The 23,015-nt window shown below is 47.2% G+C and overlaps 18 non-coding genes across 18 annotated transcripts; all 18 read left to right on the top strand.

Moving 5' to 3' along the window:
* The first annotated feature begins 227 nt into the window (after positions 1–227).
* On the top strand, positions 228–300 carry trnaa-cgc (transfer RNA alanine (anticodon CGC)). The gene has a single exon. It is a non-coding gene; the product is annotated as a tRNA-Ala (tRNA).
* Positions 301–3,939: 3,639 nt separating this feature from the next.
* Positions 3,940–4,012, top strand: trnaa-ugc (transfer RNA alanine (anticodon UGC)). Its single transcript has one exon. It is a non-coding gene; the product is annotated as a tRNA-Ala (tRNA).
* A 1,069-nt stretch (positions 4,013–5,081) lies between these two features.
* trnas-gcu (transfer RNA serine (anticodon GCU)) lies at positions 5,082–5,163 on the top strand. Its single transcript has one exon. It is a non-coding gene; the product is annotated as a tRNA-Ser (tRNA).
* Positions 5,164–5,800: 637 nt separating this feature from the next.
* Positions 5,801–5,873, top strand: trnaa-cgc (transfer RNA alanine (anticodon CGC)). The gene has a single exon. It is a non-coding gene; the product is annotated as a tRNA-Ala (tRNA).
* A 1,059-nt stretch (positions 5,874–6,932) lies between these two features.
* Positions 6,933–7,014, top strand: trnas-gcu (transfer RNA serine (anticodon GCU)). Its single transcript has one exon. It is a non-coding gene; the product is annotated as a tRNA-Ser (tRNA).
* Positions 7,015–8,783: 1,769 nt separating this feature from the next.
* Positions 8,784–8,865, top strand: trnas-gcu (transfer RNA serine (anticodon GCU)). Its single transcript has one exon. It is a non-coding gene; the product is annotated as a tRNA-Ser (tRNA).
* Positions 8,866–10,660: 1,795 nt separating this feature from the next.
* Positions 10,661–10,742, top strand: trnas-gcu (transfer RNA serine (anticodon GCU)). The gene has a single exon. It is a non-coding gene; the product is annotated as a tRNA-Ser (tRNA).
* A 1,795-nt stretch (positions 10,743–12,537) lies between these two features.
* trnas-gcu (transfer RNA serine (anticodon GCU)) lies at positions 12,538–12,619 on the top strand. The gene has a single exon. It is a non-coding gene; the product is annotated as a tRNA-Ser (tRNA).
* A 637-nt stretch (positions 12,620–13,256) lies between these two features.
* On the top strand, positions 13,257–13,329 carry trnaa-agc (transfer RNA alanine (anticodon AGC)). Its single transcript has one exon. It is a non-coding gene; the product is annotated as a tRNA-Ala (tRNA).
* A 1,778-nt stretch (positions 13,330–15,107) lies between these two features.
* trnaa-cgc (transfer RNA alanine (anticodon CGC)) lies at positions 15,108–15,180 on the top strand. Its single transcript has one exon. It is a non-coding gene; the product is annotated as a tRNA-Ala (tRNA).
* A 1,059-nt stretch (positions 15,181–16,239) lies between these two features.
* Positions 16,240–16,321, top strand: trnas-gcu (transfer RNA serine (anticodon GCU)). Its single transcript has one exon. It is a non-coding gene; the product is annotated as a tRNA-Ser (tRNA).
* Positions 16,322–16,958: 637 nt separating this feature from the next.
* Positions 16,959–17,031, top strand: trnaa-cgc (transfer RNA alanine (anticodon CGC)). The gene has a single exon. It is a non-coding gene; the product is annotated as a tRNA-Ala (tRNA).
* Positions 17,032–18,099: 1,068 nt separating this feature from the next.
* trnas-gcu (transfer RNA serine (anticodon GCU)) lies at positions 18,100–18,181 on the top strand. The gene has a single exon. It is a non-coding gene; the product is annotated as a tRNA-Ser (tRNA).
* A 637-nt stretch (positions 18,182–18,818) lies between these two features.
* trnaa-agc (transfer RNA alanine (anticodon AGC)) lies at positions 18,819–18,891 on the top strand. The gene has a single exon. It is a non-coding gene; the product is annotated as a tRNA-Ala (tRNA).
* Positions 18,892–19,959: 1,068 nt separating this feature from the next.
* On the top strand, positions 19,960–20,041 carry trnas-gcu (transfer RNA serine (anticodon GCU)). Its single transcript has one exon. It is a non-coding gene; the product is annotated as a tRNA-Ser (tRNA).
* Positions 20,042–20,678: 637 nt separating this feature from the next.
* trnaa-agc (transfer RNA alanine (anticodon AGC)) lies at positions 20,679–20,751 on the top strand. The gene has a single exon. It is a non-coding gene; the product is annotated as a tRNA-Ala (tRNA).
* Positions 20,752–21,820: 1,069 nt separating this feature from the next.
* On the top strand, positions 21,821–21,902 carry trnas-gcu (transfer RNA serine (anticodon GCU)). Its single transcript has one exon. It is a non-coding gene; the product is annotated as a tRNA-Ser (tRNA).
* Positions 21,903–22,539: 637 nt separating this feature from the next.
* On the top strand, positions 22,540–22,612 carry trnaa-agc (transfer RNA alanine (anticodon AGC)). Its single transcript has one exon. It is a non-coding gene; the product is annotated as a tRNA-Ala (tRNA).
* The last annotated feature ends 403 nt before the right edge of the window (positions 22,613–23,015 follow it).

Here is a 23,015-nt window from a genome sequence, read left to right on the forward strand (position 1 = left end):
CAGAAGCAGCTGAAAGGTGCTTCCACAAACGGTGACAGTCTCCCAGCATAATGTGTAGTGCCCAGACTAGAGTTGGTCCTTAATGTCTCGTATGCGCAGTGATTCTACCACGGGGTCTTGTTGTAGTTGGCATGCCCAGAAACCCATGAAGGCGAGGCGTCCTTTTTAGATCCGCCGGAGTTAAAGGTCCATATGACAAGATGAAGCTACAATCCCCAACCGACAAAGGGGAATTAGCTCAAATGGGAGAGCGCTCGCTTCGCATGCGAGAGGTAGCGGGATCGATACCCGCATTCTCCAGTGACCCTTTGCACATCCCCGAGATGCCCACCAGCAAATTCTGCATCCAGTCCATTGGTTTTGTCTCATTATGTCTATGACTTTACTCATTATACACACTTTTCAAGGCTTTGTGTCATCACTTCAGGGAAGCATTCAAAGGAAAAGAAAAAGTAATGTTGTCGTGTAAATAAGAATGCTAGGGGTGCTAGACCAATGGCAAAGGAAAAGCCTTATAGTGAGTTCAAGGTGAGCCTTGACACTAAGCATGGAGAAAGGGACTTGTACCAATTGGTATGGCAGAGAGATGAAGCTGGAAAGGATGGACAGCAGTTTAAAGTCATTAAGGGTGGAAATGGTAATGTGCTAACAAGGGAAGGAGTACTTTGAAGGGAAGATGTGGGTGGAGACCAAATAAAGGGGTGATTTGTGACACCAGGATAGCAGCAGGTGTGAAAGGCAAGCTTTACAGGACGGTGGTGAGAACTGCTCTGATGTATTGTTTTATGACTGTGGCACGGAAGAAAAGACGAGAGGCCGAGATGGAGTTGTCAGAGTTGAAGATGGTAAGTTTTTTTATGTTGGGAGTGTCCAGGATGGAAAAAGATTAGAACTGACTATGTCAGAGGGACAGCTGCGGTTGAGCGGTTTGGAGACAAAGTTAGACCGGTAAGGCTGCGGTGGTTTGGAAATGTGCAGAGGAGGAAAATAAGATATACTGGGAAAAGGGTGTAAAATATGGAGCTGCTAGGCAGGAGGAAAAGAAAAATACAGAAGAGAAAGTTCATGGATCTAGTTGAGGAGGACATGAAGAGGGTTGCTGTGACAGAGGAGAATGCTAGGGGCAGGGTGAGATGGAGGCAGATGATCCACTCTGGCAACCCCCAAGAAGAACAGGCTCAAAGAAGAAGCCAGCATCACTCCAGGCTTCTACCAAAGTGTTACGCAGCCCCTCGTGGGGGATCTGGAGTAGATTTCCCTGCGTCGATACACTAGCGCTCAGCTCGCATTTTGTCCATCCAGACTACATGGTCACAGAATAAATTCCCAATTCTGCTGGCAAAGAAACTGCAGCAATGAGAAGAGGTGGCCGAGAGGTTAAGGCGATGGACTGCTAATCCATTGTGCTCTGCACGCGTGGGTTTGAATCCCATCCTTGTCGAGTCCTCTTTCTACTTATCTTAATGCATGTTGTGAGATTGGCTGCCAAAGTAGGCATGATGCAATGCCTCAGCTCTTCTTTGGCTCAGTACTCCCTATAGTTCACCATGTGGTCTTGTTGCACAGGTCACGTTAAAGAGAATGGTCTGCTAATACAATGGCCAAAAGATACTTTGTTTCCAGAATAGTCAGTGCTCCAAACGAACGCATGTGGCTTCCTTTGGCAAATGTTTATTTGCACGTCTCCTCTGAGTACCTTTCAGGTACTGTCAGGTTAACGCTGGCTTTAAACCTCATCAGTGTTTGTCCATCTGAGGTGATTGTCTCCCCTCTTACCTTCACAATACTGGCCGATGGCAGCCAAGAGTCACGCAGCAATGCCCCCAGTCCAGTCTGACATCTCTTTTTCTCCAGAAGCAGCTGAAAGGTGCTTCCACAAACGGTGACAGTCTCCCAGCATAATGTGTAGTGCCCAGACTAGAGTTGGTCCTTAATGTCTCGTATGCGCAGTGATTCTACCACGGGGTCTTGTTGTAGTTGGCATGCCCAGAAACCCATGAAGGCGAGGCGTCCTTTTTAGATCCGCCGGAGTTAAAGGTCCATATGACAAGATGAAGCTACAATCCCCAACCGTCAAAGGGGAATTAGCTCAAATGGGAGAGTGCTCGCTTCGCATGCGAGAGGTAGCGGGATCGATACCCGCATTCTCCAGTGACCCTTTGCACATCCCCGAGATGCCCACCAGCAAATTCTGCATCCAATCCATTGGTTTTGTCTCATTATGTCTATGACTTTACTCATTATACTCACTTTTCAAGGCTTTGTGTCATCACTTCAGGGAAGCATTCAAAGGAAAAGGAAGGAAAAGAAAAAGTAATGTTGTCGTGTAAATAAGAATGCTAGGGGTGCTAGACCAATGGCAAAGGAAAAGCCTTATAGTGAGTTCAAGGTGAGCCTTGACACTAAGCATGGAGAAAGGGACTTGTACCAATTGGTATGGCAGAGAGATGAAGCTGGAAAGGATGGACAGCAGTTTAAAGTCATTAAGGGTGGAAATGGTAATGTGCTAACAAGGGAAGGAGTACTTTGAAGGGAAGATGTGGGTGGAGACCAAATAAAGGGGTGATTTGTGACACCAGGATAGCAGCAGGTGTGAAAGGCAAGCTTTACAGGACGGTGGTGAGAACTGCTCTGATGTATTGTTTTATGACTGTGGCACGGAGGAAAAGACGAGAGGCCGAGATGGAGTTGTCAGAGTTGAAGATGGTAAGTTTTTTTATGTTGGGAGTGTCCAGGATGGAAAAAGATTAGAACTGACTATGTCAGAGGGACAGCTGCGGTTGAGCGGTTTGGAGACAAAGTTAGACCGGTAAGGCTGCGGTGGTTTGGAAATGTGCAGAGGAGGAAAATAAGATATACTGGGAAAAGGGTGTAAAATATGGAGCTGCTAGGCAGGAGGAAAAGAAAAATACAGAAGAGAAAGTTCATGGATCTAGTTGAGGAGGACATGAAGAGGGTTGCTGTGACAGAGGAGAATGCTAGGGGCAGGGTGAGATGGAGGCAGATGATCCACTCTGGCAACCCCCAAGAAGAACAGGCTCAAAGAAGAAGCCAGCATCACTCCAGGCTTCTACCAAAGTGTTACGCAGCCCCTCGTGGGGGATCTGGAGTAGATTTCCCTGCGTCGATACACTTGCGCTCAGCTTGCATTTTGTCCATCTAGACTACATGGTCACAGAATAAATTCCCAATTCTGCTGGCAAAGAAACTGCAGCCACGAGATGAGGTTCCCGAGAGGTTAAGGCGATGGACTGCTAATCCATTGTGCTCTGCACGCGTGGGTTCGAATCCCATCCTCGTCGAGTCCTCTTTCTACTTATCTTAATGCATGTTGTGAGATTGGCTGCCAAAGTAGGCATGATGCAATGCCTCAGCTCTTCTTTGGCTCAGTACTCCCTATAGTTCACCATGTGGTCTTGTTGCACAGGTCACGTTAAAGAGAATGGTCTGCTAATACAATGGCCAAAAGATACTTTGTTTCCAGAATAGTCAGTGCTCCAAACGAACGCATGTGGCTTCCTTTGGCAAATGTTTATTTGCACGTCTCCTCTGAGTACCTTTCAGGTACTGTCAGGTTAACGCTGGCTTTAAACCTCATCAGTGTTTGTCCATCTGAGGTGATTGTCTCCCCTCTTACCTTCACAATACTGGCCGATGGCAGCCAAGAGTCACGCAGCAATGCCCCCAGTCCAGTCTGACATCTCTTTTTCTCCAGAAGCAGCTGAAAGGTGCTTCCACAAACGGTGACAGTCTCCCAGCATAATGTGTAGTGCCCAGACTAGAGTTGGTCCTTAATGTCTCGTATGCGCAGTGATTCTACCACGGGGTCTTGTTGTAGTTGGCATGCCCAGAAACCCATGAAGGCGAGGCGTCCTTTTTAGATCCGCCGGAGTTAAAGGTCCATATGACAAGATGAAGCTACAATCCCCAACCGACAAAGGGGAATTAGCTCAAATGGGAGAGCGCTCGCTTTGCATGCGAGAGGTAGCGGGATCGATACCCGCATTCTCCAGTGACCCTTTGCACATCCCCGAGATGCCCACCAGCAAATTCTGCATCCAATCCATTGGTTTTGTCTCATTATGTCTATGACTTTACTCATTATACTCACTTTTCAAGGCTTTGTGTCATCACTTCAGGGAAGCATTCAAAGGAAAAGGAAGGAAAAGAAAAAGTAATGTTGTCGTGTAAATAAGAATGCTAGGGGTGCTAGACCAATGGCAAAGGAAAAGCCTTATAGTGAGTTCAAGGTGAGCCTTGACACTAAGCATGGAGAAAGGGACTTGTACCAATTGGTATGGCAGAGAGATGAAGCTGGAAAGGATGGACAGCAGTTTAAAGTCATTAAGGGTGGAAATGGTAATGTGCTAACAAGGGAAGGAGTACTTTGAAGGGAAGATGTGGGTGGAGACCAAATAAAGGGGTGATTTGTGACACCAGGATAGCAGCAGGTGTGAAAGGCAAGCTTTACAGGACGGTGGTGAGAACTGCTCTGATGTATTGTTTTATGACTGTGGCACGGAGGAAAAGACGAGAGGCCGAGATGGAGTTGTCAGAGTTGAAGATGGTAAGTTTTTTTATGTTGGGAGTGTCCAGGATGGAAAAAGATTAGAACTGACTATGTCAGAGGGACAGCTGGGGTTGAGCGGTTTGGAGACAAAGTTAGACCGGTAAGGCTGCGGTGGTTTGGAAATGTGCAGAGGAGGAAAATAAGATATACTGGGAAAAGGGTGTAAAATATGGAGCTGCTAGGCAGGAGGAAAAGAAAAATACAGAAGAGAAAGTTCATGGATCTAGTTGAGGAGGACATGAAGAGGGTTGCTGTGACAGAGGAGAATGCTAGGGGCAGGGTGAGATGGAGGCAGATGATCCACTCTGGCAACCCCCAAGAAGAACAGGCTCAAAGAAGAAGCCAGCATCACTCCAGGCTTCTACCAAAGTGTTACGCAGCCCCTCGTGGGGGATCTGGAGTAGATTTCCCTGCGTCGATACACTAGCGCTCAGCTCGCATTTTGTCCATCCAGACTACATGGTCACAGAATAAATTCCCAATTCTGCTGGCAAAGAAACTGCAGCCACGAGATGAGGTGGCCGAGAGGTTAAGGCGATGGACTGCTAATCCATTGTGCTCTGCACGCGTGGGTTCGAATCCCATCCTCGTCGAGTCCTCTTTCTACTTATCTTAATGCATGTTGTGAGATTGGCTGCCAAAGTAGGCATGATGCAATGCCTCAGCTCTTCTTTGGCTCAGTACTCCCTATAGTTCACCATGTGGTCTTGTTGCACAGGTCACGTTAAAGAGAATGGTCTGCTAATACAATGGCCAAAAGATACTTTGTTTCCAGAATAGTCAGTGCTCCAAACGAACGCATGTGGCTTCCTTTGGCAAATGTTTATTTGCACGTCTCCTCTGAGTACCTTTCAGGTACTGTCAGGTTAACGCTGGCTTTAAACCTCATCAGTGTTTGTCCATCTGAGGTGATTGTCTCCCCTCTTACCTTCACAATACTGGCCGATGGCAGCCAAGAGTCACGCAGCAATGCCCCCAGTCCAGTCTGACATCTCTTTTTCTCCAGAAGCAGCTGAAAGGTGCTTCCACAAACGGTGACAGTCTCCCAGCATAATGTGTAGTGCCCAGACTAGAGTTGGTCCTTAATGTCTCGTATGCGCAGTGATTCTACCACGGGGTATTGTTGTAGTTGGCATGCCCAGAAACCCATGAAGGCGAGGCGTCCTTTTTAGATCCCCCGGAGTTAAAGGTCCATATGACAAAATGAAGCTACAATCCCCAACCGACAAAGGGGAATTAGCTCAAATGGGAGAGCGCTCGCTTCGCATGCGAGAGGTAGCGGGATCGATACCCGCATTCTCCAGTGACCCTTTGCACATCCCCGAGCAGCCCACCAGCAGGTTCTGTAGCCAGTCCATTGGTTTTGTCTCATTATGTCTATGACTTTACTCATTATACTCACTTTTCAAGGCTTTGTGTCATCACTTCAGGGAAGCATTCAAAGGAAAAGAAAAAGTAATGTTGTCGTGTAAATAAGAATGCTAGGGGTGCTAGACCAATGGCAAAGGAAAAGCCTTATAGTGAGTTCAAGGTGAGCCTTGACACTAAGCATGGAGAAAGGGACTTGTACCAATTGGTATGGCAGAGAGATGAAGCTGGAAAGGATGGACAGCAGTTTAAAGTCATTAAGGGTGGAAATGGTAATGTGCTAACAAGGGAAGGAGTACTTTGAAGGGAAGATGTGGGTGGAGACCAAATAAAGGGGTGATTTGTGACACCAGGATAGCAGCAGGTGTGAAAGGCAAGCTTTACAGGACGGTGGTGAGAACTGCTCTGATGTATTGTTTTATGACTGTGGCACGGAGGAAAAGACGAGAGGCCGAGATGGAGTTGTCAGAGTTGAAGATGGTAAGTTTTTTTATGTTGGGAGTGTCCAGGATGGAAAAAGATTAGAACTGACTATGTCAGAGGGACAGCTGGGGTTGAGCGATTTGGAGACAAAGTTAGACCGGTAAGGCTGCGGTGGTTTGGAAATGTGCAGAGGAGGAAAATAAGATATACTGGGAAAAGGGTGTAAAATATGGAGCTGCTAGGCAGGAGGAAAAGAAAAATACAGAAGAGAAAGTTCATGGATCTAGTTGAGGAGGACATGAAGAGGGTTGCTGTGACAGAGGAGAATGCTAGGGGCAGGGTGAGATGGAGGCAGATGATCCACTCTGGCAACCCCCAAGAAGAACAGGCTCAAAGAAGAAGCCAGCATCACTCCAGGCTTCTACCAAAGTGTTACGCAGCCCCTCGTGGGGGATCTGGAGTAGATTTCCCTGCGTCGATACACTAGCGCTCAGCTCGCATTTTGTCCATCCAGACTACATGGTCACAGAATAAATTCCCAATTCTGCTGGCAAAGAAACTGCAGCAATGAGAAGAGGTGGCCGAGAGGTTAAGGCGATGGACTGCTAATCCATTGTGCTCTGCACGCGTGGGTTCGAATCCCATCCTCGTCGAGTCCTCTTTCTACTTATCTTAATGCATGTTGTGAGATTGGCTGCCAAAGTAGGCATGATGCAATGCCTCAGCTCTTCTTTGGCTCAGTACTCCCTATAGTTCACCATGTGGTCTTGTTGCACAGGTCACGTTAAAGAGAATGGTCTGCTAATACAATGGCCAAAAGATACTTTGTTTCCAGAATAGTCAGTGCTCCAAACGAACGCATGTGGCTTCCTTTGGCAAATGTTTATTTGCACGTCTCCTCTGAGTACCTTTCAGGTACTGTCAGGCTAACGCTGGCTTTAAACCTCATCAGTGTTTGTCCATCTGAGGTGATTGTCTCCCCTCTTACCTTCACAATACTGGCCGATGGCAGCCAAGAGTCACGCAGCAATGCCCCCAGTCCAGTCTGACATCTCTTTTTCTCCAGAAGCAGCTGAAAGGTGCTTCCACAAACGTTGACAGTCTCCCAGCATAATGTGTAGTGCCCAGACTAGAGTTGGTCCTTAATGTCTCGTATGCGCAGTGATTCTACCACGGGGTCTTGTTGTAGTTGGCATGCCCAGAAACCCATGAAGGCGAGGCGTCCTTTTTAGATCCCCCGGGGTTAAAGTTCCATATGACAAGATGAAGCTACAATCCCCAACCGTCAAAGGGGAATTAGCTCAAATGGGAGAGCGCTCGCTTAGCATACGAGAGGTAGCGGGATCGATACCCGCATTCTCCAGTGACCCTTTGCACATCCCCGAGATGCCCACCAGCAAATTCTGCATCCAATCCATTGGTTTTGTCTCATTATGTCTATGACTTTACTCATTATACTCACTTTTCAAGGCTTTGTGTCATCACTTCAGGGAAGCATTCAAAGGAAAAGAAAAAGTAATGTTGTCGTGTAAATAAGAATGCTAGGGGTGCTAGACCAATGGCAAAGGAAAAGCCTTATAGTGAGTTCAAGGTGAGCCTTGACACTAAGCATGGAGAAAGGGACTTGTACCAATTGGTATGGCAGAGAGATGAAGCTGGAAAGGATGGACAGCAGTTTAAAGTCATTAAGGGTGGAAATGGTAATGTGCTAACAAGGGAAGGAGTACTTTGAAGGGAAGATGTGGGTGGAGACCAAATAAAGGGGTGATTTGTGACACCAGGATAGCAGCAGGTGTGAAAGGCAAGCTTTACAGGACGGTGGTGAGAACTGCTCTGATGTATTGTTTTATGACTGTGGCACGGAGGAAAAGACGAGAGGCCGAGATGGAGTTGTCAGAGTTGAAGATGGTAAGTTTTTTTATGTTGGGAGTGTCCAGGATGGAAAAAGATTAGAACTGACTATGTCAGAGGGACAGCTGGGGTTGAGCGGTTTGGAGACAAAGTTAGACCGGTAAGGCTGCGGTGGTTTGGAAATGTGCAGAGGAGGAAAATAAGATATACTGGGAAAAGGGTGTAAAATATGGAGCTGCTAGGCAGGAGGAAAAGAAAAATACAGAAGAGAAAGTTCATGGATCTAGTTGAGGAGGACATGAAGAGGGTTGCTGTGACAGAGGAGAATGCTAGGGGCAGGGTGAGATGGAGGCAGATGATCCACTCTGGCAACCCCCAAGAAGAACAGGCTCAAAGAAGAAGCCAGCATCACTCCAGGCTTCTACCAAAGTGTTACGCAGCCCCTCGTGGGGGATCTGGAGTAGATTTCCCTGCGTCGATACACTAGCGCTCAGCTCGCATTTTGTCCATCCAGACTACATGGTCACAGAATAAATTCCCAATTCTGCTGGCAAAGAAACTGCAGCCACGAGATGAGGTGGCCGAGAGGTTAAGGCGATGGACTGCTAATCCATTGTGCTCTGCACGCGTGGGTTCGAATCCCATCCTCGTCGAGTCCTCTTTCTACTTATCTTAATGCATGTTGTGAGATTGGCTGCCAAAGTAGGCATGATGCAATGCCTCAGCTCTTCTTTGGCTCAGTACTCCCTATAGTTCACCATGTGGTCTTGTTGCACAGGTCACGTTAAAGAGAATGGTCTGCTAATACAATGGCCAAAAGATACTTTGTTTCCAGAATAGTCAGTGCTCCAAACGAACGCATGTGGCTTCCTTTGGCAAATGTTTATTTGCACGTCTCCTCTGAGTACCTTTCAGGTACTGTCAGGTTAACGCTGGCTTTAAACCTCATCAGTGTTTGTCCATCTGAGGTGATTGTCTCCCCTCTTACCTTCACAATACTGGCCGATGGCAGCCAAGAGTCACGCAGCAATGCCCCCAGTCCAGTCTGACATCTCTTTTTCTCCAGAAGCAGCTGAAAGGTGCTTCCACAAACGGTGACAGTCTCCCAGCATAATGTGTAGTGCCCAGACTAGAGTTGGTCCTTAATGTCTCGTATGCGCAGTGATTCTACCACGGGGTCTTGTTGTAGTTGGCATGCCCAGAAACCCATGAAGGCGAGGCGTCCTTTTTAGATCCGCCGGAGTTAAAGGTCCATATGACAAGATGAAGCTACAATCCCCAACCGACAAAGGGGAATTAGCTCAAATGGGAGAGTGCTCGCTTTGCATGCGAGAGGTAGCGGGATCGATACCCGCATTCTCCAGTGACCCTTTGCACATCCCCGAGCAGCCCACCAGCAAATTCTGCATCCAATCCATTGGTTTTGTCTCATTATGTCTATGACTTTACTCATTATACTCACTTTTCAAGGCTTTGTGTCATCACTTCAGGGAAGCATTCAAAGGAAAAGGAAGGAAAAGGAAAAGGAAGGAAAAGAAAAAGTAATGTTGTCGTGTAAATAAGAATGCTAGGGGTGCTAGACCAATGGCAAAGGAAAAGCCTTATAGTGAGTTCAAGGTGAGCCTTGACACTAAGCATGGAGAAAGGGACTTGTACCAATTGGTATGGCAGAGAGATGAAGCTGGAAAGGATGGACAGCAGTTTAAAGTCATTAAGGGTGGAAATGGTAATGTGCTAACAAGGGAAGGAGTACTTTGAAGGGAAGATGTGGGTGGAGACCAAATAAAGGGGTGATTTGTGACACCAGGATAGCAGCAGGTGTGAAAGGCAAGCTTTACAGGACGGTGGTGAGAACTGCTCTGATGTATTGTTTTATGACTGTGGCACGGAGGAAAAGACGAGAGGCCGAGATGGAGTTGTCAGAGTTGAAGATGGTAAGTTTTTTTATGTTGGGAGTGTCCAGGATGGAAAAAGATTAGAACTGACTATGTCAGAGGGACAGCTGGGGTTGAGCGGTTTGGAGACAAAGTTAGACCGGTAAGGCTGCGGTGGTTTGGAAATGTGCAGAGGAGGAAAATAAGATATACTGGGAAAAGGGTGTAAAATATGGAGCTGCTAGGCAGGAGGAAAAGAAAAATACAGAAGAGAAAGTTCATGGATCTAGTTGAGGAGGACATGAAGAGGGTTGCTGTGACAGAGGAGAATGCTAGGGGCAGGGTGAGATGGAGGCAGATGATCCACTCTGGCAACCCCCAAGAAGAACAGGCTCAAAGAAGAAGCCAGCATCACTCCAGGCTTCTACCAAAGTGTTACGCAGCCCCTCGTGGGGGATCTGGAGTAGATTTCCCTGCGTCGATACACTTGCGCTCAGCTCGCATTTTGTCCATCCAGACTACATGGTCACAGAATAAATTCCCAATTCTGCTGGCAAAGAAACTGCAGCCACGAGATGAGGTGGCCGAGAGGTTAAGGCGATGGACTGCTAATCCATTGTGCTCTGCACGCGTGGGTTCGAATCCCATCCTCGTCGAGTCCTCTTTCTACTTATCTTAATGCATGTTGTGAGATTGGCTGCCAAAGTAGGCATGATGCAATGCCTCAGTTCTTCTTTGGCTCAGTACTCCCTATAGTTCACCATGTGGTCTTGTTGCACAGGTCACGTTAAAGAGAATGGTCTGCTAATACAATGGCCAAAAGATACTTTGTTTCCAGAATAGTCAGTGCTCCAAACGAACGCATGTGGCTTCCTTTGGCAAATGTTTATTTGCACGTCTCCTCTGAGTACCTTTCAGGTACTGTCAGGTTAACGCTGGCTTTAAACCTCATCAGTGTTTGTCCATCTGAGGTGATTGTCTCCCCTCTTACCTTCACAATACTGGCCGATGGCAGCCAAGAGTCACGCAGCAATGCCCCCAGTCCAGTCTGACATCTCTTTTTCTCCAGAAGCAGCTGAAAGGTGCTTCCACAAACGGTGACAGTCTCCCAGCATAATGTGTAGTGCCCAGACTAGAGTTGGTCCTTAATGTCTCGTATGCGCAGTGATTCTACCACGGGGTCTTGTTGTAGTTGGCATGCCCAGAAACCCATGAAGGCGAGGCGTCCTTTTTAGATCCGCCGGAGTTAAAGGTCCATATGACAAGATGAAGCTACAATCCCCAACCGACAAAGGGGAATTAGCTCAAATGGGAGAGTGCTCGCTTTGCATGCGAGAGGTAGCGGGATCGATACCCGCATTCTCCAGTGACCCTTTGCACATCCCCGAGCAGCCCACCAGCAAATTCTGCATCCAATCCATTGGTTTTGTCTCATTATGTCTATGACTTTACTCATTATACTCACTTTTCAAGGCTTTGTGTCATCACTTCAGGGAAGCATTCAAAGGAAAAGGAAGGAAAAGGAAAAGGAAGGAAAAGAAAAAGTAATGTTGTCGTGTAAATAAGAATGCTAGGGGTGCTAGACCAATGGCAAAGGAAAAGCCTTATAGTGAGTTCAAGGTGAGCCTTGACACTAAGCATGGAGAAAGGGACTTGTACCAATTGGTATGGCAGAGAGATGAAGCTGGAAAGGATGGACAGCAGTTTAAAGTCATTAAGGGTGGAAATGGTAATGTGCTAACAAGGGAAGGAGTACTTTGAAGGGAAGATGTGGGTGGAGACCAAATAAAGGGGTGATTTGTGACACCAGGATAGCAGCAGGTGTGAAAGGCAAGCTTTACAGGACGGTGGTGAGAACTGCTCTGATGTATTGTTTTATGACTGTGGCACGGAGGAAAAGACGAGAGGCCGAGATGGAGTTGTCAGAGTTGAAGATGGTAAGTTTTTTTATGTTGGGAGTGTCCAGGATGGAAAAAGATTAGAACTGACTATGTCAGAGGGACAGCTGGGGTTGAGCGGTTTGGAGACAAAGTTAGACCGGTAAGGCTGCGGTGGTTTGGAAATGTGCAGAGGAGGAAAATAAGATATACTGGGAAAAGGGTGTAAAATATGGAGCTGCTAGGCAGGAGGAAAAGAAAAATACAGAAGAGAAAGTTCATGGATCTAGTTGAGGAGGACATGAAGAGGGTTGCTGTGACAGAGGAGAATGCTAGGGGCAGGGTGAGATGGAGGCAGATGATCCACTCTGGCAACCCCCAAGAAGAACAGGCTCAAAGAAGAAGCCAGCATCACTCCAGGCTTCTACCAAAGTGTTACGCAGCCCCTCGTGGGGGATCTGGAGTAGATTTCCCTGCGTCGATACACTTGCGCTCAGCTCGCATTTTGTCCATCCAGACTACATGGTCACAGAATAAATTCCCAATTCTGCTGGCAAAGAAACTGCAGCCACGAGATGAGGTGGCCGAGAGGTTAAGGCGATGGACTGCTAATCCATTGTGCTCTGCACGCGTGGGTTCGAATCCCATCCTCGTCGAGTCCTCTTTCTACTTATCTTAATGCATGTTGTGAGATTGGCTGCCAAAGTAGGCATGATGCAATGCCTCAGTTCTTCTTTGGCTCAGTACTCCCTATAGTTCACCATGTGGTCTTGTTGCACAGGTCACGTTAAAGAGAATGGTCTGCTAATACAATGGCCAAAAGATACTTTGTTTCCAGAATAGTCAGTGCTCCAAACGAACGCATGTGGCTTCCTTTGGCAAATGTTTATTTGCACGTCTCCTCTGAGTACCTTTCAGGTACTGTCAGGTTAACGCTGGCTTTAAACCTCATCAGTGTTTGTCCATCTGAGGTGATTGTCTCCCCTCTTACCTTCACAATACTGGCCGATGGCAGCCAAGAGTCACGCAGCAATGCCCCCAGTCCAGTCTGACATCTCTTTTTCTCCAGAAGCAGCTGAAAGGTGCTTCCACAAACGGTGACAGTCTCCCAGCATAATGTGTAGTGCCCAGACTAGAGTTGGTCCTTAATGTCTCGTATGCGCAGTGATTCTACCACGGGGTCTTGTTGTAGTTGGCATGCCCAGAAACCCATGAAGGCGAGGCGTCCTTTTTAGATCCGCCGGAGTTAAAGGTCCATATGACAAGATGAAGCTACAATCCCCAACCGACAAAGGGGAATTAGCTCAAATGGGAGAGCGCTCGCTTAGCATGCGAGAGGTAGCGGGATCGATACCCGCATTCTCCAGTGACCCTTTGCACATCCCCGAGCAGCCCACCAGCAGGTTCTGTAGCCAGTCCATTGGTTTTGTCTCATTATGTCTATGACTTTACTCATTATACTCACTTTTCAAGGCTTTGTGTCATCACTTCAGGGAAGCATTCAAAGGAAAAGAAAAAGTAATGTTGTCGTGTAAATAAGAATGCTAGGGGTGCTAGACCAATGGCAAAGGAAAAGCCTTATAGTGAGTTCAAGGTGAGCCTTGACACTAAGCATGGAGAAAGGGACTTGTACCAATTGGTATGGCAGAGAGATGAAGCTGGAAAGGATGGACAGCAGTTTAAAGTCATTAAGGGTGGAAATGGTAATGTGCTAACAAGGGAAGGAGTACTTTGAAGGGAAGATGTGGGTGGAGACCAAATAAAGGGGTGATTTGTGACACCAGGATAGCAGCAGGTGTGAAAGGCAAGCTTTACAGGACGGTGGTGAGAACTGCTCTGATGTATTGTTTTATGACTGTGGCACGGAGGAAAAGACGAGAGGCCGAGATGGAGTTGTCAGAGTTGAAGATGGTAAGTTTTTTTATGTTGGGAGTGTCCAGGATGGAAAAAGATTAGAACTGACTATGTCAGAGGGACAGCTGCGGTTGAGCGGTTTGGAGACAAAGTTAGACCGGTAAGGCTGCGGTGGTTTGGAAATGTGCAGAGGAGGAAAATAAGATATACTGGGAAAAGGGTGTAAAATATGGAGCTGCTAGGCAGGAGGAAAAGAAAAATACAGAAGAGAAAGTTCATGGATCTAGTTGAGGAGGACATGAAGAGGGTTGCTGTGACAGAGGAGAATGCTAGGGGCAGGGTGAGATGGAGGCAGATGATCCACTCTGGCAACCCCCAAGAAGAACAGGCTCAAAGAAGAAGCCAGCATCACTCCAGGCTTCTACCAAAGTGTTACGCAGCCCCTCGTGGGGGATCTGGAGTAGATTTCCCTGCGTCGATACACTAGCGCTCAGCTCGCATTTTGTCCATCCAGACTACATGGTCACAGAATAAATTCCCATTTCTGCTGGCAAAGAAACTGCAGCCACGAGATGAGGTGGCCGAGAGGTTAAGGCGATGTACTGCTAATCCATTGTGCTCTGCACGCGTGGGTTCGAATCCCATCCTCGTCGAGTCCTCTTTCTACTTATCTTAATGCATGTTGTGAGATTGGCTGCCAAAGTAGGCATGATGCAATGCCTCAGTTCTTCTTTGGCTCAGTACTCCCTATAGTTCACCATGTGGTCTTGTTGCACAGGTCACGTTAAAGAGAATGGTCTGCTAATACAATGGCCAAAAGATACTTTGTTTCCAGAATAGTCAGTGCTCCAAACGAACGCATGTGGCTTCCTTTGGCAAATGTTTATTTGCACGTTTCCTCTGAGTACCTTTCAGGTACTGTCAGGTTAACGCTGGCTTTAAACCTCATCAGTGTTTGTCCATCTGAGGTGATTGTCTCCCCTCTTACCTTCACAATACTGGCCGATGGCAGCCAAGAGTCACGCAGCAATGCCCCCAGTCCAGTCTGACATCTCTTTTTCTCCAGAAGCAGCTGAAAGGTGCTTCCACAAACGGTGACAGTCTCCCAGCATAATGTGTAGTGCCCAGACTAGAGTTGGTCCTTAATGTCTCGTATGCGCAGTGATTCTACCACGGGGTCTTGTTGTAGTTGGCATGCCCAGAAACCCATGAAGGCGAGGCGTCCTTTTTAGATCCGCCGGAGTTAAAGGTCCATATGACAAGATGAAGCTACAATCCCCAACCGACAAAGGGGAATTAGCTCAAATGGGAGAGCGCTCGCTTCGCATGCGAGAGGTAGCGGGATCGATACCCGCATTCTCCAGTGACCCTTTGCACATCCCCGAGCAGCCCACCAGCAGGTTCTGTAGCCAGTCCATTGGTTTTGTCTCATTATGTCTATGACTTTACTCATTATACTCACTTTTCAAGGCTTTGTGTCATCACTTCAGGGAAGCTTTCAAAGGAAAAGAAAAAGTAATGTTGTCGTGTAAATAAGAATGCTAGGGGTGCTAGACCAATGGCAAAGGAAAAGCCTTATAGTGAGTTCAAGGTGAGCCTTGACACTAAGCATGGAGAAAGGGACTTGTACCAATTGGTATGGCAGAGAGATGAAGCTGGAAAGGATGGACAGCAGTTTAAAGTCATTAAGGGTGGAAATGGTAATGTGCTAACAAGGGAAGGAGTACTTTGAAGGGAAGATGTGGGTGGAGACCAAATAAAGGGGTGATTTGTGACACCAGGATAGCAGCAGGTGTGAAAGGCAAGCTTTACAGGACGGTGGTGAGAACTGCTCTGATGTATTGTTTTATGACTGTGGCACGGAGGAAAAGACGAGAGGCTGAGATGGAGTTGTCAGAGTTGAAGATGGTAAGTTTTTTTATGTTGGGAGTGTCCAGGATGGAAAAAGATTAGAACTGACTATGTCAGAGGGACAGCTGGGGTTGAGCGATTTGGAGACAAAGTTAGACCGGTAAGGCTGCGGTGGTTTGGAAATGTGCAGAGGAGGAAAATAAGATATACTGGGAAAAGGGTGTAAAATATGGAGCTGCTAGGCAGGAGGAAAAGAAAAATACAGAAGAGAAAGTTCATGGATCTAGTTGAGGAGGACATGAAGAGGGTTCCTGTGACAGAGGAGAATGCTAGGGGCAGGGTGAGATGGAGGCAGATGATCCACTCTGGCAACCCCCAAGAAGAACAGGCTCAAAGAAGAAGCCAGCATCACTCCAGGCTTCTACCAAAGTGTTACGCAGCCCCTCGTGGGGGATCTGGAGTAGATTTCCCTGCGTCGATACACTAGCGCTCAGCTCGCATTTTGTCCATCCAGACTACATGGTCACAGAATAAATTCCCAATTCTGCTGGCAAAGAAACTGCAGCCACGAGATGAGGTGGCCGAGAGGTTAAGGCGATGGACTGCTAATCCATTGTGCTCTGCACGCGTGGGTTCGAATCCCATCCTCGTCGAGTCCTCTTTCTACTTATCTTAATGCATGTTGTGAGATTGGCTGCCAAAGTAGGCATGATGCAATGCCTCAGTTCTTCTTTGGCTCAGTACTCCCTATAGTTCACCATGTGGTCTTGTTGCACAGGTCACGTTAAAGAGAATGGTCTGCTAATACAATGGCCAAAAGATACTTTGTTTCCAGAATAGTCAGTACTCCAAACGAACGCATGTGGCTTCCTTTGGCAAATGTTTATTTGCACGTCTCCTCTGAGTACCTTTCAGGTACTGTCAGGTTAACGCTGGCTTTAAACCTCATCAGTGTTTGTCCATCTGAGGTGATTGTCTCCCCTCTTACCTTCACAATACTGGCCCATGGCAGCCAAGAGTCACGCAGCAATGCCCCCAGTCCAGTCTGACATCTCTTTTTCTCCAGAAGCAGCTGAAAGGTGCTTCCACAAACGGTGACAGTCTCCCAGCATAATGTGTAGTGCCCAGACTAGAGTTGGTCCTTAATGTCTCGTATGCGCAGTGATTCTACCACGGGGTCTTGTTGTAGTTGGCATGCCCAGAAACCCATGAAGGCGAGGCGTCCTTTTTAGATCCCCCGGAGTTAAAGTTCCATATGACAAGATGAAGCTACAATCCCCAACCGACAAAGGGGAATTAGCTCAAATGGGAGAGCGCTCGCTTCGCATGCGAGAGGTAGCGGGATCGATACCCGCATTCTCCAGTGACCCTTTGCACATCCCCGAGATGCCCACCAGCAAATTCTGCATCCAATCCATTGGTTTTGTCTCATTATGTCTATGACTTTACTCATTATACTCACTTTTCAAGGCTTTGTGTCATCACTTCAGGGAAGCATTCAAAGGAAAAGGAAGGAAAAGAAAAAGTAATGTTGTCGTGTAAATAAGAATGCTAGGGGTGCTAGACCAATGGCAAAGGAAAAGCCTTATAGTGAGTTCAAGGTGAGCCTTGACACTAAGCATGGAGAAAGGGACTTGTACCAATTGGTATGGCAGAGAGATGAAGCTGGAAAGGATGGACAGCAGTTTAAAGTCATTAAGGGTGGAAATGGTAATGTGCTAACAAGGGAAGGAGTACTTTGAAGGGAAGATGTGGGTGGAGACCAAATAAAGGGGTGATTGTGACACCAGGATAGCAGCAGGTGTGAAAGGCAAGCTTTACAGGACGGTGGTGAGAACTGCTCTGATGTATTGTTTTATGACTGTGGCACGGAGGAAAAGACGAGAGGCCGAGATGGAGTTGTCAGAGTTGAAGATGGTAAGTTTTTTTATGTTGGGAGTGTCCAGGATGGAAAAAGATTAGAACTGACTATGTCAGAGGGACAGCTGGGGTTGAGCGGTTTGGAGACAAAGTTAGACCGGTAAGGCTGCGGTGGTTTGGAAATGTGCAGAGGAGGAAAATAAGATATACTGGGAAAAGGGTGTAAAATATGGAGCTGCTAGGCAGGAGGAAAAGAAAAATACAGAAGAGAAAGTTCATGGATCTAGTTGAGGAGGACATGAAGAGGGTTGCTGTGACAGAGGAGAATGCTAGGGGCAGGGTGAGATGGAGGCAGATGATCCACTCTGGCAACCCCCAAGAAGAACAGGCTCAAAGAAGAAGCCAGCATCACTCCAGGCTTCTACCAAAGTGTTACGCAGCCCCTCGTGGGGGATCTGGAGTAGATTTCCCTGCGTCGATACACTAGCGCTCAGCTCGCATTTTGTCCATCCAGACTACATAGTCACAGAATAAATTCCCAATTCTGCTGGCAAAGAACCTGCTGCCACGAGATGAGGTGGCCGAGAGGTTAAGGCGATGGACTGCTAATCCATTGTGCTCTGCACGCGTGGGTTCGAATCCCATCCTCGTCGAGTCCTCTTTCTACTTATCTTAATGCATGTTGTGAGATTGGCTGCCAAAGTAGGCATGATGCAATGCCTCAGTTCTTCTTTGGCTCAGTACTCCCTATAGTTCACCATGTGGTCTTGTTGCACAGGTCACGTTAAAGAGAATGGTCTGCTAATACAATGGCCAAAAGATACTTTGTTTCCAGAATAGTCAGTACTCCAAACGAACGCATGTGGCTTCCTTTGGCAAATGTTTATTTGCACGTCTCCTCTGAGTACCTTTCAGGTACTGTCAGGTTAACGCTGGCTTTAAACCTCATCAGTGTTTGTCCATCTGAGGTGATTGTCTCCCCTCTTACCTTCACAATACTGGCCGATGGCAGCCAAGAGTCACGCAGCAATGCCCCCAGTCCAGTCTGACATCTCTTTTTCTCCAGAAGCAGCTGAAAGGTGCTTCCACAAACGGTGACAGTCTCCCAGCATAATGTGTAGTGCCCAGACTAGAGTTGGTCCTTAATGTCTCGTATGCGCAGTGATTCTACCACGGGGTCTTGTTGTAGTTGGCATGCCCAGAAACCAATGAAGGTGAGGCGTCCTTTTTAGATCCGCCGGAGTTAAAGGTCCATATGACAAGACGAAGCTACAATCCCCAACCGTCAAAGGGGAATTAGCTCAAATGGGAGAGCGCTCGCTTAGCATGCGAGAGGTAGCGGGATCGATACCCGCATTCTCCAGTGACCCTTTGCACATCCCCGAGATGCCCACCAGCAAATTCTGCATCCAATCCATTGGTTTTGTCTCATTATGTCTATGACTTTACTCATTATACTCACTTTTCAAGGCTTTGTGTCATCACTTCAGGGAAGCATTCAAAGGAAAAGGAAGGAAAAGAAAAAGTAATGTTGTCGTGTAAATAAGAATGCTAGGGGTGCTAGACCAATGGCAAAGGAAAAGCCTTATAGTGAGTTCAAGGTGAGCCTTGACACTAAGCATGGAGAAAGGGACTTGTACCAATTGGTATGGCAGAGAGATGAAGCTGGAAAGGATGGACAGCAGTTTAAAGTCATTAAGGGTGGAAATGGTAATGTGCTAACAAGGGAAGGAGTACTTTGAAGGGAAGATGTGGGTGGAGACCAAATAAAGGGGTGATTGTGACACCAGGATAGCAGCAGGTGTGAAAGGCAAGCTTTACAGGACGGTGGTGAGAACTGCTCTGATGTATTGTTTTATGACTGTGGCACGGAGGAAAAGACGAGAGGCCGAGATGGAGTTGTCAGAGTTGAAGATGGTAAGTTTTTTTATGTTGGGAGTGTCCAGGATGGAAAAAGATTAGAACTGACTATGTCAGAGGGACAGCTGGGGTTGAGCGGTTTGGAGACAAAGTTAGACCGGTAAGGCTGCGGTGGTTTGGAAATGTGCAGAGGAGGAAAATAAGATATACTGGGAAAAGGGTGTAAAATATGGAGCTGCTAGGCAGGAGGAAAAGAAAAATACAGAAGAGAAAGTTCATGGATCTAGTTGAGGAGGACATGAAGAGGGTTGCTGTGACAGAGGAGAATGCTAGGGGCAGGGTGAGATGGAGGCAGATGATCCACTCTGGCAACCCCCAAGAAGAACAGGCTCAAAGAAGAAGCCAGCATCACTCCAGGCTTCTACCAAAGTGTTACGCAGCCCCTCGTGGGGGATCTGGAGTAGATTTCCCTGCGTCGATACACTAGCGCTCAGCTCGCATTTTGTCCATCCAGACTACATGGTCACAGAATAAATTCCCAATTCTGCTGGCAAAGAAACTGCAGCCAAGAGATGAGGTGGCCGAGAGGTTAAGGCGATGGACTGCTAATCCATTGTGCTCTGCACGCGTGGGTTCGAATCCCATCCTCGTCAAGTCCTCTTTCTACTTATCTTAATGCATGTTGTGAGATTGGCTGCCAAAGTAGGCATGATGCAATGCCTCAGCTCTTCTTTGGCTCAGTACTCCCTATAGTTCACCATGTGGTCTTGTTGCACAGGTCACGTTAAAGAGAATGGTCTGCTAATACAATGGCCAAAAGATACTTTGTTTCCAGAATAGTCAGTGCTCCAAACGAACGCATGTGGCTTCCTTTGGCAAATGTTTATTTGCACGTCTCCTCTGAGTACCTTTCAGGTACTGTCAGGTTAACGCTGGCTTTAAACCTCATCAGTGTTTGTCCATCTGAGGTGATTTTCTCCCCTCTTACCTTCACAATACTGGCCGATGGCAGCGAAGAGTCACGCAGCAATGCCCCCAGTCCAGTCTGACATCTCTTTTTCTCCAGAAGCAGCTGAAAGGTGCTTCCACAAACGGTGACAGTCTCCCAGCATAATGTGTAGTGCCCAGACTAGAGTTGGTCCTTAATGTCTCGTATGCGCAGTGATTCTACCACGGGGTCTTGTTGTAGTTGGCATGCCCAGAAACCCATGAAGGCGAGGCGTCCTTTTTAGATCTGCCGGAGTTAAAGGTCCATATGACAAGATGAAACTACAATCCCCAACCAACAAAGGGGAATTAGCTCAAATGGGAGAGCGCTCGCTTAGCATGCGAGAGGTAGCGGGATCGATACCCGCATTCTCCAGTGACCCTTTGCACATCCCCGAGATGCCCACCAGCAAATTCTGCATCCAATCCATTGGTTTTGTCTCATTATGTCTATGACTTTACTCATTATACTCACTTTTCAAGGCTTTGTGTCATCACTTCAGGGAAGCATTCAAAGGAAAAGGAAGGAAAAGAAAAAGTAATGTTGTCGTGTAAATAAGAATGCTAGGGGTGCTAGACCAATGGCAAAGGAAAAGCCTTATAGTGAGTTCAAGGTGAGCCTTGACACTAAGCATGGAGAAAGGGACTTGTACCAATTGGTATGGCAGAGAGATGAAGCTGGAAAGGATGGACAGCAGTTTAAAGTCATTAAGGGTGGAAATGGTAATGTGCTAACAAGGGAAGGAGTACTTTGAAGGGAAGATGTGGGTGGAGACCAAATAAAGGGGTGATTTGTGACACCAGGATAGCAGCAGGTGTGAAAGGCAAGCTTTACAGGACGGTGGTGAGAACTGCTCTGATGTATTGTTTTATGACTGTGGCACGGAGGAAAAGACGAGAGGCCGAGATGGAGTTGTCAGAGTTGAAGATGGTAAGTTTTTTTATGTTGGGAGTGTCCAGGATGGAAAAAGATTAGAACTGACTATGTCAGAGGGACAGCTGGGGTTGAGCGGTTTGGAGACAAAGTTAGACCGGTAAGGCTGCGGTGGTTTGGAAATGTGCAGAGGAGGAAAATAAGATATACTGGGAAAAGGGTGTAAAATATGGAGCTGCTAGGCAGGAGGAAAAGAAAAATACAGAAGAGAAAGTTCATGGATCTAGTTGAGGAGGACATGAAGAGGGTTGCTGTGACAGAGGAGAATGCTAGGGGCAGGGTGAGATGGAGGCAGATGATCCACTCTGGCAACCCCCAAGAAGAACAGGCTCAAAGAAGAAGCCAGCATCACTCCAGGCTTCTACCAAAGTGTTACGCAGCCCCTCGTGGGGGATCTGGAGTAGATTTCCCTGCGTCGATACACTAGCGCTCAGCTCGCATTTTGTCCATCCACACTACATGGTCACAGAATAAATTCCCAATTCTGCTGGCAAAGAAACTGCAGCCACGAGATGAGGTGGCCGAGAGGTTAAGGCGATGGACTGCTAATCCATTGTGCTCTGCACGCGTGGGTTCGAATCCCATCCTCGTCGAGTCCTCTTTCTACTTATCTTAATGCATGTTGTGAGATTGGCTTCCAAAGTAGGCATGATGCAATGCCTCAGCTCTTCTTTGGCTCAGTACTCCCTATAGTTCACCATGTGGTCTTGTTGCACAGGTCACGTTAAAGAGAATGGTCTGCTAATACAATGGCCAAAAGATACTTTGTTTCCAGAATAGTCAGTGCTCCAAACGAACGCATGTGGCTTCCTTTGGCAAATGTTTATTTGCACGTCTCCTCTGAGTACCTTTCAGGTACTGTCAGGTTAACGCTGGCTTTAAACCTCATCAGTGTTTGTCCATCTGAGGTGATTGTCTCCCCTCTTACCTTCACAATACTGGCCCATGGCAGCCAAGAGTCACGCAGCAATGCCCCCAGTCCAGTCTGACATCTCTTTTTCTCCAGAAGCAGCTGAAAGGTGCTTCCACAAACGGTGACAGTCTCCCAGCATAATGTGTAGTGCCCAGACTAGAGTTGGTCCTTAATGTCTCGTATGCGCAGTGATTCTACCACGGGGTCTTGTTGTAGCTGGCATGCCCAGAAACCCATGAAGGCGAGGCGTCCTTTTTAGATCTGCCGGAGTTAAAGGTCCATATGACAAGATGAAGCTACAATCCCCAACCGACAAAGGGGAATTAGCTCAAATGGGAGAGCGCTCGCTTAGCATGCGAGAGGTAGCGGGATCGATACCCGCATTCTCCAGTGACCCTTTGCACATCCCCGAGATGCCCACCAGCAAATTCTGCATCCAATCCATTGGTTTTGTCTCATTATGTCTATGACTTTACTCATTATACTCACTTTTCAAGGCTTTGTGTCATCACTTCAGGGAAGCATTCAAAGGAAAAGGAAGGAAAAGAAAAAGTAATGTTGTCGTGTAAATAAGAATGCTAGGGGTGCTAGACCAATGGCAAAGGAAAAGCCTTATAGTGAGTTCAAGGTGAGCCTTGACACTAAGCATGGAGAAAGGGACTTGTACCAATTGGTATGGCAGAGAGATGAAGCTGGAAAGGATGGACAGCAGTTTAAAGTCATTAAGGGTGGAAATGGTAATGTGCTAACAAGGGAAGGAGTACTTTGAAGGGAAGATGTGGGTGGAGACCAA

Source organism: Maylandia zebra, linkage group LG3, assembly GCF_041146795.1.
Source record: "Maylandia zebra isolate NMK-2024a linkage group LG3, Mzebra_GT3a, whole genome shotgun sequence".
NCBI classification, from domain to species: Eukaryota; Metazoa; Chordata; class Actinopteri; order Cichliformes; family Cichlidae; genus Maylandia; species Maylandia zebra.